Source organism: Strigops habroptila, chromosome 9 (assembly GCF_004027225.2).
Source record: "Strigops habroptila isolate Jane chromosome 9, bStrHab1.2.pri, whole genome shotgun sequence".
In the NCBI taxonomy this organism is placed as follows: domain Eukaryota; kingdom Metazoa; phylum Chordata; class Aves; order Psittaciformes; family Psittacidae; genus Strigops; species Strigops habroptila.
Window position 1 is genome coordinate 35106633 of NC_044285.2, and position 13025 is coordinate 35119657.

Genomic DNA, 13025 nt, shown 5'->3' on the forward strand with positions numbered 1-13025 from the left:
AAACAATCCCCAGCGCCGCCGCCAAATTAAACAACCTGCCCGCGCCCCGCACTGCCCCCCGCACAGCCCCCCGCCGCCGCCGAGCTTCCGCGACGGGCCGGGCCGGGCGCGCAACCGGCAGCCGGGCCGCGGATATAGGAGCGGAGCTACGCGCCTGGGCCTCCTCGCTGCCTACGCCGACACTGGGCAAGGTAAGTTAGAAAATGGCGGCGAAGCTTCTGGAAGTTTGGAGGGGGGACTCGGGATCGCGGTGCGTGGCTGCGGAGAGAAGCCGGAACGGGGCCCGCGGTCCCCGGGCCTGCGAGGACGGCGCGGGGCGCTAGGCCGGCTGGCCACAGGGACTCCGCGCAGCCAAGATGGAGGACGGCGGGGCCGAGCCGCGAAAACACTCCAGCCCCCCGCTTCCCCACCCCCCCTTCCCAGCGCGCCTCGGCGGGGAGGGGGGACGCGAGCGGGAGCGCGAGTGAGAGAGCGAGAGGGCGCCGAAAGCGGCCCCCGCTGCCCGCCCGGAGCCCCGTGCCTCCTCCCCAGAGCACGGCCGCGGGCAGGCTGGGCCCAGCGCACGGCGAGCTAAAATGGAGAACCACCTTCTCCTCCTCCTCCTCCCCCCTTCTCCCGAGCCGAGCGGGGGCTGCTGGCAAGATGGAGGACTCGGGCATTGTGTGTGCGGGGTGTGTGTGTGTGGGCAAGCCGGGCCGGGCCGCCCGGGGGGTGCGGAGGGAGGGGACGGCGCTCGGAGCCGCCGCGGACGGAGCGGGCCGCGCTCGGCGGGGCACAGCGCTGGGCCGCGCGGCGCGCAGGAGAAAATGGTGGGGCGGCTACCGGTGCCCCGGGGTCGGGTGTCGGAGGAGGCCGGGGAGAGGGGGACTCCCAGCCCTGACAGCGCTCGCTCGGGCTCCCTTCACTCTCCTTCCCGCTGCCCAGCAGCTCGGCTCTTCCTGCCAGCCCGCGCCCGGCGGCTTCTGGGAGGGAAGTGCCGAGGGACCGGAGTCCCTCTCCTCCGTCTCTCTTCCCCGTGTCGGCCGAGCTGGGGCAACTCCGGCCGCCCCTTCCCGAGTGACCGGGCTGAAGGGAGCGAGTTCCCTCGCCCCAAGTGAGGACGTGGGGACTGACCTGCGCATTCCCCCCGCCTCCCTTCGCTGCCTCTTCCGAAAGAGCTGGCGACCCCCACCCCACCCCGGGCGCCCAGCTCGGGGAAGGGCCTTTGTGGGGCGAGTTTTCCCCTCCGAGTGAGTTTGGGCGAGCTCTTGGGCGGCTGCCCGCCAAGAGGGAGAGTTGTGGCAGTTTCCGTTCGGCTTGTTTTATTTTTTTTTTTTTTAGTAAAGAAAGGGCGCTTGCCAACTTGTGCCGGGGACGCCCGGTGCCGGGAGCCGCGTGTTGCAGGAACCCCGCTGGGCTCTCGCCGGCCCCGGTGGGGGAGGGGGTGAAAAGGAGGAGGAGGAGGAAGAAGAAGAATGCTTCTTACTGGGGGGTTTTGGCGCCACTTTTGTTTTAGATAGTGCTTCTCTGCCCCCTCCTCCTCGGCACGCACTGAACTGAGCTGAACCCTGCCCAGGTAGGAAGCGAGAGCTTTCCTGGTGTTTTTCTTTTCTGGGCGCTTATTTTCTCTACACGGATTAAAAATACACAGTTGTTGCTGTGGTTAGGGACTTGGAGGGACAGGGAGGCGGTGGACGGGAGGAGAGCGGCGGCAGATGGCTGGGCCGGGCTGGGCGGCCCCGGGTTTCGGGTGTCCTTTCCCTGCCCGGGTGCTGGTGCCTCCGAGTGCCAGCCCCGCCGCTCTACCTCCATCGCCGGTAATGTCGTAGAGTCCGTCCCGTCCCGTCGAAATCCGGGACCGACCGACCTTAAAAAATACTAATTTTTTTCCTTTCTCTTCTCGCCCCGAGCACGGGGAGCGAAGGTGCTCGGCTCCCTCTTTAGCTGCTTTTTATTGATTTATTGCACTGCCCCGGCTCGGCTTTCGCTGCTGTCTTCCCACGGGATGCGGTGTCCGGAGTTAATACAAAGTTCCGACGTCCGCCGACGCCGGTGCTGTAGTTACTGCAGTTGTTTGGTGTTTATTTAATGACTTTTCGGCAGCCCGGTACCGTTGCTACTCCCCCCCCGCCAACTCCCCCCGCGCTCTTCCCCTGTGCTCCCCGGAGCCACACCCTGGCGTGTCCGGTCTCCTCGGGCGCCTTCTCCGCCGGTGCGACCCCGCGTTCCCCCGCCTCCCGGCGTGCCCGGAGGTAACCCGCGGGGCCGGGCGCGCGCTGCCGTGTCGGTCGGCGGGGCGAGGAGGGGCCATGGCAGCGCGGCGGGGCCCGCCGGGGCGGGGAGTCGGGTTACCGAAGTGCGTCACAGGCGGCCCCGGCGGGGCCTGCTCCGCCGCCGCCGCCTCGGGCCGCCGCCCCGCCCGCCGCCCATTGGCCCGTGCCCGGGCGGGAGGCGGTGGCTTCCTCCGGGGCCCGGCGGGGGTTCCGTTTACCGCGGGGGAGCTGGCGCTGCCCGAGGCGTGCGGGGAGCGGCGGCGAAGGTCACCCTCCGCCTGGAGCTCGCGGCCGCGCCGTCCCTGTTCAGCTGGGTTTTTTGGGAAGGGCAGGGCAGGAGAACGCCTTCTGGATCGCTTCCCTCGAAGCCGCTCTACAACCGTCTTTACGCGGTCCGGGAGTTTTGTCCAGTCTTGTTCTAAATGGCACTAGAGTTCCTGGCACTTGTTAGAGCAAGATGTTCTCCAAGCACAGTCCCACTGCTAACTCTGGGCAGTTCAGTCTCGACTTGTGACTGATTTCTTTCTCGTTTATAATGCTTGGTCGTTTGAAATGATTTTTTTTTCCGTTTTAATATTCTGTTTTCCATAAATACATTGCTTATCCACATATTCGTTATTATTCCTGGAGTGTTTGTCTGGTATTGAACTGTCCAGGACTTACAGAATACCTATGTGCAGGCAGGTTGGTTATGTGCAGGTAAATAAACACCACGAGTGATTGTGCAATTGGTAGGCATTAATCTCTGTCTCCCTGATATTACTTGCTTGTTGTTCCCCACTTTTCATTTTTCGGATAAATCTTGGTGGCGATCTGTTGCAGAATCACAATGCTGCAGTTCTCGTATGGGGGCTTTTTGCTGGGTAATACTGTATTTTCCTTTATACCCATGATGACAGTTTAATTACACAATGAAGCAGAGTGTGAGAAGGCAGCTGCCATGCTGGTAGCCTAAACCTTCAGCAACAGAGCTGAACGGGTGGGAATCCCCATCCTGTTCTGATTAATTAAGGACTAAGAATGCTTCAAAGTTATAGAAGAAAGAAAAACTGGCGTAAATTCCCATTTCTAACAGGTAGATCTTGCTCCCGTCTAGTGGAGGGCTCACGTGGGTGGTGCTTAGGAAAACCAGTGACGTTTTATGGTGTCATCTACAGGTGGGTTTTGTGCAACCCATGAGGGAAACTCATAAATTTCTGTTACTGTTGCTCGTACTGACTGTGGTGAACTTAACATTGGATGTTGTATAAGCTTAAATTCAAACAAACAAACAATGGCATGGAACTGTGGGATGGGAGAGACTCTTCAATCTTCCTGTGAAACTTCCTAGTGCTCAGATATTTCCCAAGTTACGTGCTTAAGCCAGAGTTAAGTTTTTGGAGCTTTTCCAACCATTTACGTTTTTTTATTACAGTTTCAGGAAGATAATACGGAGTAAAGTCAGTAAGCAGTGTAAGGGTTCGTTAAACTTGTATTTAAGAAGTTTAGTTAAAATTTGCATGCAGGACATAATGTCTTGATGTTTTGCAACCAAAAGCTGAAAATTACTGGTTCAAATTCATGATGCTGGGATATTTTTTTTTTTTTTAAATGAGTTCTGTGAAATGACAAAAAATTGGTAGGTTCATAACTTATTTAAAATATTTGGTTTTAAACGGCATTGTTCTACTTGGAAGAGCATTATTTTTAAAATAGTATTCAATTAGCTGGCTGTTAATCTAACTCAAACTCCATAAATATATCACATTCCAGCTTTACGTGTCGAAGTCTTTAAAGGCATAAATGTGCGGAATGAAGTAATTTCTGCTTGGAAGGAGTGTAAATAAAATTGTCAGTAAAGTGCTCTCTTTAAGTTTCATTTTGTTTCAGTAGAACTTATGAACAGCCACTGATTTTTTTTTTTTTTTTTTTTTTTTTTACTTTTAAAGTAATGTAGACAGCTTCTCTTGAATATTGCATGCTACTACAGTCTCCTGTAGAAAATAGCTGCAGGCAACAAACCACTTGAAAGTGTGTGCTCTTGTTGGTGGGAGCAGCCACGTTAGACTTGTTCAAATCATGAAATAATGTTAGCACATCAGAACATGATGAACTTTTTTAATTAGATTGCTCTTTGTCACTTATGGTTCAAATTTAGAGTGATTTGAGAGTCCTCAATTTGTCATTTTCATTTGTGGTGTTACTGTCTCAGTTGTTTTGCTGCAGGCAAATACAGAAGAGAGTCAGTTTTCTGGAACTTGTGTTGCCAGCATAAGCAGGTTGTATGTTTTACAGAAGCCTTAAACATTTTGGTTGCTTATTTTCACCAAATGAATCCCCAAAAGTAAGGAAATATTTCTGTTGGTTAGTCATGCTTCCCGGTTGTGTTACTGGAATGCTGTGTTTCCTTGAATGACGTGAGGTTTGGAACTTGGTGTGATTTCTGCCTTCAGTCTGACCATTTATTCTCTGATTAGTTTGAAAACTTAGGAGAATACCGTAGGTGTGAATTTCCAAAATACAGTACTGGTGGGTTTGGGTTTTATTTGGTGGTGTTTGTTTTGTGTGTGCGTGTGTGTGTGTATGAGGAGTGAAGAAAACATACTGGAAAAGGGAATGTGTTGTAGATTGTGTCTCTCTCAGCTAGATGCTAGAATTTCCAAGAGCTTCATCTGCTTCAGTACTTGTCTTGTAATGGAAAGAAGTGATTGATAGCAGCCATCAACTTAACACTTTAATATTCTTAAATAAGCTCTGCTCACTTTCTCCGTAGCACTTAAACTCTTCACGTTCTGAAAACTTCAGCTTCCTTTTATGTGAGAATCATTGACAAGAGGAAGAAATGAAGTGGTAACTTAGTCCTTGAGAAACAGGGGTGAACAGGCAATTGGAGTTGTAGGTTGTAAAACATGAAGCTTATATACAACAAACCAATGGAGGGGTGGAAAAGCTCTTTCCTGTATGCGTCACAAAACTTAAATGGCGACACACAGGATTATTGTGCTGATCTAGGTTCAACACTGTCCAACGTTTTAGATCATCTCCACTTGTAAAGTCAAAGGGTAAGTAAAAATGGGAATTCTTCATGGTCCTGTAGCTCTTCTGGTGCTGGTAGTCCTGTGGTTTGGTCTGCTCTGGTCCTCTTCCTGCCTCCCCACCCTTTTGTAGTGTTAGCTGTGGACATAGGTGGAACTAAATGGGGCTACAAGCAGAATGAATGTCCAGGTTAGGATACTAGAGTCCCTCCTGCCAGGAAGGAGCTTATGGTGTGCCAAGTCCCTTGCTGTGGTGTGTTCAGGTTTGGGCTACTTCTGGAACGAAATCTGGGTTGGTTGTGGTTTGCGGCGGTCTCAGTCACTCTGTTGCACCCGTGGCCCTGCACCGCAGAGGGCGCTATGGGGGCCTTTGAAGGGTCTTTGTGGGAGAGCCATGTTTGGAGGCCAGTGCATGGAGGTAGAAGGACTTGGATTTCTGGTTTTGGTAAAGGAAATTTGGGAGGGAGGAGCTTTTGGTAACCTTGGCAGTATTACATCAGCATAACTGAAGCTTTCGCTGTAGCATTTGTGTTTTCTAAAAGACTGCTTTCTGGAGTAAACCACTTAAAACTGTTGCACCATTCTGAACAGATTTCATGTTTGAAGATTAGTCCGGTGACTTCAGTTGGCTTTTTATATTAGGGGGAAAAAAAAAAAAATGCTTTCAAGAAGTTTGATATCTTTGTGATTTAAGAGTAAGCCTTGAAATCTGATGAGACTTTTAACAAGGTCAGGTATTTACTTATGAGTGATACGGTGAAAACTTCTGTTTTGAGAGTTGGAGATTAAAAATGTACTTTTAATCATATGTTGGTTTAATTAGAATTCATTTTCTTCAAGTTTTCTCATATTGGAGTTCATAAGAATCTGGTGAAGTTGGCTTTTTTTGAGGGGGGAGAGTAAATATGGTGTAAGAGAAACTTGTGAAGATGGCCCTCATTTAGATCACCATAGACAAATGTAGAGCTAATGCTGACTTGTTCAAGTTGGGAAGCTTGAGGGGCTATTGTCTGACTGGCTTCTATCTTGAGGAAGATGTTTCACTATTCATGTATCAATACAAAAAACTGTTCTTTTTCTTGATCCTCTCAGCTTGATGGCTGGGATCACAAAGACTGGAAGAGTCCTAAATTTATTGGGTTATGGCATTGCAATACTTCACAGAATGCTTTATCCCTTTTTAGTATGTGTATCTCCAAGTATTGCATTATTAAGAAAATGTCAGACCAGTGAGATCTTGGGTGAAAACGGGAAAGCGAGGCATTTCTTTTCTTGCAGCTCACAAACATTTTTGTGCAACTAGTCAGATCTGAGGAGAGATCTGGCACCAAGTTTTGGAGATAGGGATGTGGGAAAACTTGATCTCCCAAGATACCCCCCCTTGGCTTTCATGTGTCGCTTTTCCTAGCCTTTACTGGCTCCAGAGTAAATACACTGACATTTCAGAAAGTATGGAGGAGCACAGGCTGTTTCTAAACTTCTTTATGCCAATTTGAGTCAGAAGTGAAGGATGTATAGAACAGCATTTGTAAGCAGTTATGTCTTGTCTTATTGTGACTAAAGAGGGAAATCAAGTTACCTGACCTGTAGCTGCTTTGTCCGCGTACACCCTTTGTGTCCAGGAAGGCACTTTGTTGTCTGTTCTGTACATTTCTTGGTTGTGTAACTAGCTCTAACCTCCCCCTCTGGAGGACTTATTTTAATAAAGGAATATAATCAGAAGAGTGAGTAGATGTAAGAAGATTGGCATATATTGGAGGGTAGATTGTGATCTGTGATTGAGAAGTTAATCACAATACCCACCCAAAAAGCAGTATCTAGAGATGACTCTGTTGGTTGGTGGGTTTTGGGTTTTGGGGTTTTTTTTCAGGTAAATGACTTTTATTTTCTTACAGCTCTGAATCTGTTGGCATATTAGTCCTGTCCTTACACAACCTTTTATGCATTTTTATTTCACTATGCTTTTATTGCGGTAAAGGTTAGTCATTGGATTAGCATGAGGGAATATGTGTGGCACTTAGAAGTCAGTGGAAGAATATTTGTTTTCTACAGCGGTTTTTTGTTAGTGCTTCTGTTTTGTGGTTCCGAGACGAAAGTATTTTTGCGTCTCTTCCCATTATTCTAGGGTTGATAGGGCAAGCCAATAACATCTTGCTTATATTTTGAAAAAGGTCTCAAGTGGTGTATGTTGCCATGTAATACAAGTGTCTGCAGTGGCCTACAGCGATAAGAATAATCACAGCTGGAGTCCAAATTTCAGGGTTTTCTACTAGCAAAATAATGAAAAGAAATCAAATATACATTTCAGAAAACACAAAACGTTTCCGAAACTACTGATCACTTAAAAAGGAAGCAACAAACCTTAGGAATGTGTGTTTTATTTAGTTGGGATTGCATTCCAAAATTGGCTTCGAGTTGCTGCTGAGGTTTGGTGAAATGCTCCTTAACTTCTGGCCAGCATGTGAGCTTTGGATGATCCGCAGGACAAGTAACCTTACCTGTGCCTTCACCCTTCCCCATAGTACCCCACTCCCACCTAGTGACAGTGTCATTTAGTGCACACGCTTGTCAATTTGATGCTTTCTGGGAAGATGTGGTGTTGTACATGTAGTCACGCAGCAAAGAGGTCTTAATGCAGTTATTTTCCCGTTGCTTAATAGTACATGTGATCTGCCTAGAAAGATAGGAATATTTTTCATTTGGAAGTAATGTTGCAGTTCTTGGTTATGGCTGAAATAGATTTTTTACTTAACATGGGACTTCAGCCTAAGTGGGTCTTTTTGTGTGTTTGTGTTTGTTTTTTAGTAAATAATAGCTACCTTGCAGCATCTCATCTGGGGAGGGGGTTGGAAAAAAGATTGCCCTTTACTTTGTTTGCAAATAAAAATAAGCTGTTAAAGAGGAGGCTGTCCTGTCTTTCATGCACTTGCCTGTTACTCCTTCAGATAAAACTCCCAGTTCTTCCCTTAAGAAAGATCAACTCTGAAAATCTGGACCATAGCAAGTCTTAGTAAGCAGATAATATGCAAGTAATATAATTGGTTGATTTTATTTGTCCGAGTGTAATTTTCCAGCCAGGAGTGTTCCGTATGAGGAGAGCTTGTATGGGGTGGGGGTGTCAGTATTTAAGATCAATATTTTCTTTTTTTTTATATGTTACTTTATTATCTTACTATGGGCAATTGAATATATAGATAACTGAAGTTACTGCAACACCAATGTAAGTAGTAAATGCCAGGAACACAGTTTCGTAATTCATGTAGCATGCATTTGAGGTGTCTAGTTTTTAATTTGAAGGTGATTTTATAACATGAATTTCTGGAATAAGTTATTTTTTATAGGTGTGGGTATAGCGGCCAACTAATTTAATTGAGTAGTAAGGTGGTACATCCCGAACTACTGGCAGTATATTTCATTTCACTTCTTAGAAACAGGGAACTGATTAATTATGATGATTTTTCCAAGGGAGAAAACTGGGGAAACTTAATAAAAACTTTTTTTTTTTAAAAGTGAGACTGCCCAGTGGTGGTAGTTTCCATATAGCAGTGCTGTGCTTGTGGCAGACCGGCAGGAAACAGAATTGATACGGGCTATTGTATCTTGATTTAAATGTAGTTGGAAAGGAAAGACTCTGATATTCATAATTTAATTAATCCTTATTCTTCTCCTTCTGTCCACACTCAAGCTTCACTGTCATGTCTATGAGAAGGTCTTGCAAATAAAACTTGCTTCCGTAAGCATTTCCCTGTTCACTTAAGTGTCATTCCTATACCAATGAAAACGATTCTTCTTTCAGTTTTTGTATTTAAGCACTGATATTTTTATTCCTCCTCATAAGTATTATTTCTAGAAATCTACAGTTCATTTGAAACTATGGTAACCAGAAAGGAAAGCTGCACAAGTATCTCTCTGGCAACTGTGATACAGGTCTGTCGTTACTTGCCTAATAAACAATTGGCCAAAAAAAGGTGAAGCTGGCTTTTGTGTATTGATTTACGAAACACAGAAATGGTTTATTAAGGCAAATACTTCAGTGATAATGGATTTTTGTTTTTTTTTTCCTGTGTGCTGCAGGGTTACATTTGTGTCTCCAGTATTGCATGTTTCAGCTGTTCTTGTTTTATTAAGTGGGCTTCCATTTGACTTACTTTGTTAAGCTGTATTTTCAGAACTGATGCATTTATATTGGTATTTCTTTATTTTTTAAGTGTTTATGAGTCAAAAAGCATTGTTGATGTAGCTGTGTGTGTCTCCTGTATTACTACTCTACTGTGAAATAGAACAGATTTTGTAAACTAGAAGACCTGTGGCCTGACAGCTGGAACATAATCAGAAAAATCAACCTTTAGGCATTTTGTTTCTCTTGCTGCATTGCATTGTCTTTCTGGTTATACTGCTCAATTTCTATTCAGCAATGCAGTGGTTTTATGGAAGTTAATAAAGCTGTGTACTTACAAGAGAGTATATTAGTGCTTCAGACCAGTAGCTGCTGCTAAGCAAAAATATTGTAAGGTGGCACAGGACAGGTTATAGACATCAATATGATATAAAAATGTCAAAAGCATTTTTAGAAACTTTAATTACAGTAACACTGGATAGAAGAAAATACAGTGAGTCGTCCTCTTCATATACTGTGGGTCAAGTATTAAGATTCTTCATATTCCCTCCCAAGTGCATTAACAATCTCTGCAAAACTAAATTCTCAGTTTGTATTCCCTTGGCACAAAAAAGAAGAAACTTCTGTGAAGCGTACCTTGCATTCAGAACTGGTTGGGGAAGTTTTGTTTACAGAGAGGATTTATGCATTCTTGCATAATCCTACAAATGGGCTTAGTTTTCCCCTATCTCCAGTGAAGAGAAGCATGGAAAAATTGTAATGGTTCTTTTGGATACAAGGGTGAGTCTGTGGTGTTGGTAGCTTGGGGATTTAAGAAACTTACGGAAGTTTTTCAGTTCTTCACAATGAGGACTATTGGACAGTATAATGGGTATTGAGTATTCTAGTAGATGAAATAGGATTGTATTTGGCCAGTAAGAACACAGAATTGAGGGGGATTGCCCCTTTCAGTATTTGAAATGTCCTATCAGTTGCCTGGTCCAACAGTAGTGGCAATTTTTTCCTTAACTGTAGGTCTAGGAAAATAAAACTTTATTCCTGCTGTGGTCTCCTACTTTTCTACCTGATCTTACTCTTAAAACCCATTTGGGCAATATGCCAGTTCCAAAAGCAGTCCTCTAATCTTTGTAGTCATCTCTGTTTTGTTGTTGTCCTTTCTCCTCTTCCCCTCCCAAAATGTTACATGGGCTGTCAGTTAGAGCTCTGCAAGGAATTCAGGACTACTGTTGATTTGCATTAATATATGCAGGCAGGAAGATCATGTACATTTTTCTCTGGTTTCGATCTACATGCTAGTTAGAAGTTGTGCAGGTATTACGTGGAAGGGGTTATGGAGGGTTTAGGAATGGTTATAGGAGAGTCCTCCCTTCAAGATTTTCCTCCAGCCTTAGCATGGTTAATCAGATGCTGTTGTCAAAACCCTGCTAGACCTCCTCCTTCAGTTGGATGCTTACCAGCCTGTTGTGGTTAGATCTTATTATAAGCCTTTGCACTCTTGAGTTTTCCGTGGTTTATGGAAGCTGCAGTGCCAGTTCTGTATGTGAAGTCTTTGTCCCTTTTTACGGAATGTGGACCATTTTATGCAATGGTCTTCAGTCCCATCCCTCCCAACTTGTATCTCTCCTACCTTCTGAGTTTCTGGGGGCATGCTGAGGCTATGAGTCTCATCTCCAGGGCTACCTGACGGTTAAGCCAGACATACCCTTTTTCATAAAATAGTAACATTGTCCCTGCAGAGATCCTGAGAAATAGGCCAAATAATGCTTGAACACATTGCTTGCCTCCCCTCTCTACTTCACTATAGGCTCAGTTCAGACCATTTTTGTTTTCTTCTGCTCTTGGGAGAAAACTTGCAGAGTGTTTTTACAATGTGGAATTTTCTGATTTTTTCCAACTAGCTGAGAAGATGCTGGCTTTCTTCTTCAGGTGTTTGGGAAGAGCTTTACTGTTGATCGATTAGAAACTATTGCTCATTTCCTCACCATTGTAGAATTTAGATCTGGGCAAACTGGTCTGCTGTAGGCAGAAGCTATGATTTGTTGAAAATAAGCTTCCATGTGAATGATCAGACTGACAGCTACACTGTAGGCTGTGATTTTGCTTTGTGAATTTGTAGCCTGGTCAGAAATAGTAGACAAGGGAAAAGCCACATGTACAGAACTTTGAGTTTTGTAAATAGTTTTAGATTGTACAGAGGATTATAGAGATTGGGGTTGTTCAGTTTCCGTTTATATAAGCCATGTCGGAACAGGAGTTACTCCTTCGGTGTTGAATTTGGGGAAGGCAGTGAGCGTGGTGGCTACTGGGCATAAGTTCTCCCCAGTTTTGCAGGTGCTCCTTAGAAGGATCGGTGTGAATATAACTGCAATTGCTTGAGTGCTCTGTTTCTCCTTACTGCTGTTGAAATGTTTCTGTGGGACTTCCCTGCTTGGAGGCATGCCAAAATGAGTGTGTGGGAAGACTTAATACTTGCTACTTACATAGCATTTTGTATGTTCAAAGTCTTCTGCAAATATTAACTAATCTTTATTTAACATTTGAGTCCAATTTCTGTCAGAATAAATCAGTAACAGCCAGTTATGACCCCTACTTTTTCTGATGTCAAACGAATGAAATGCTCTAACTGGTGTGGTTAAGAATAATATTTATCATCTTATTAACATACCGTTTTTGTCACTCTACCCTTCTGGCTTACTGTGGTGTAGAAAAAAGTTATGAATAGAGTATAGTACTACTCTTCAGGAGGTCCGCGCGTTGTAGGATGCTGACTGCTGGAAAGAATGGCACTTCGTTCATCTTGTGTGTGGTATTTCAAGCTTTTCTGTGCAAGGTTTTTTTTTCTACTATATCACGGTTTATTTCTTTCCAGCTGGGGAGCCATACCGTATTCGTAACAAGTAATGCTGAGAGAATAATGTTCATTCTGAGCTTGCTTCATCAGAACTGTCTGTCATTCATCTTAAAACAGTTTTAAGTTGAAAATTATTTTAATTACTGTATACCTGTACTAAAAAGTTACTAAGGTTTTCCCTGTCTGTGTTCTGGTGTTATAAATGGTAGTTTTTGCTTAACTGGTATTTACTAAATATAAGTGGTGTGGCAAATTCATTAAGCTGTTAGTGTTTAGATTACAGTAAGGGTCTCACAGCACCAAACCCAAAGTAGCTATGTATGTTTTCACTAGGATCCAATATGCTACTTTAAAAATTACTCTTATGTTGGTTTTTGTCTATGTTGTTGATCAGCAGTAGGTGACTAGTGTGTTGTATGGAGATACTTTGCTTCAGCAGTGTCTGAAAAATCAGCATATGGATTTAAAACAAAGAGATTTATAATTCATAAAATTGCCCCTTTTGAGTGCCAGTTTTCACAGAAAGTTGTGTGGTTGTGCAATTTAGCTTATATTACCCAGATTTTCTACTGCTTGTTTCTCTTTTGAAGAGATTGTAAAATATTTTTTTCTTCAGGTAGTTTACAACTGTAATATGCATGAACTTAAAAATGCATGTCTTTGCAAATTGCATTGGATATGTTTTCATGTTGCACACCCTTTTAAAGAGAGGCTTCAGCAGTTCTGACTTAAGCGTCAAGATTTTGTCATTCTAACGTTTCCTTAGGGAGTTAAACTGAAAAATTTGCAAG

General features: G+C 44.7%; 1 protein-coding gene across 9 annotated transcripts in view; it reads left to right on the forward strand.

Annotated features, from left to right (window-relative positions):
• The window catches only part of STAG2 (stromal antigen 2), an 88714-nt gene continuing 75689 nt past the window's right edge, over window positions 1-13025 (forward strand). For 8 of the 9 annotated variants that reach the window (XR_003993102.2, XM_030497159.2, XM_030497161.2 and 5 more), the window contains exon 1: window positions 1-191. The gene's annotated coding sequence lies outside the window, so the exon portion shown is untranslated. The remainder of the gene's footprint in view (window positions 192-13025) is intronic. The other variant, XM_030497165.1, reaches the window with a different exon arrangement.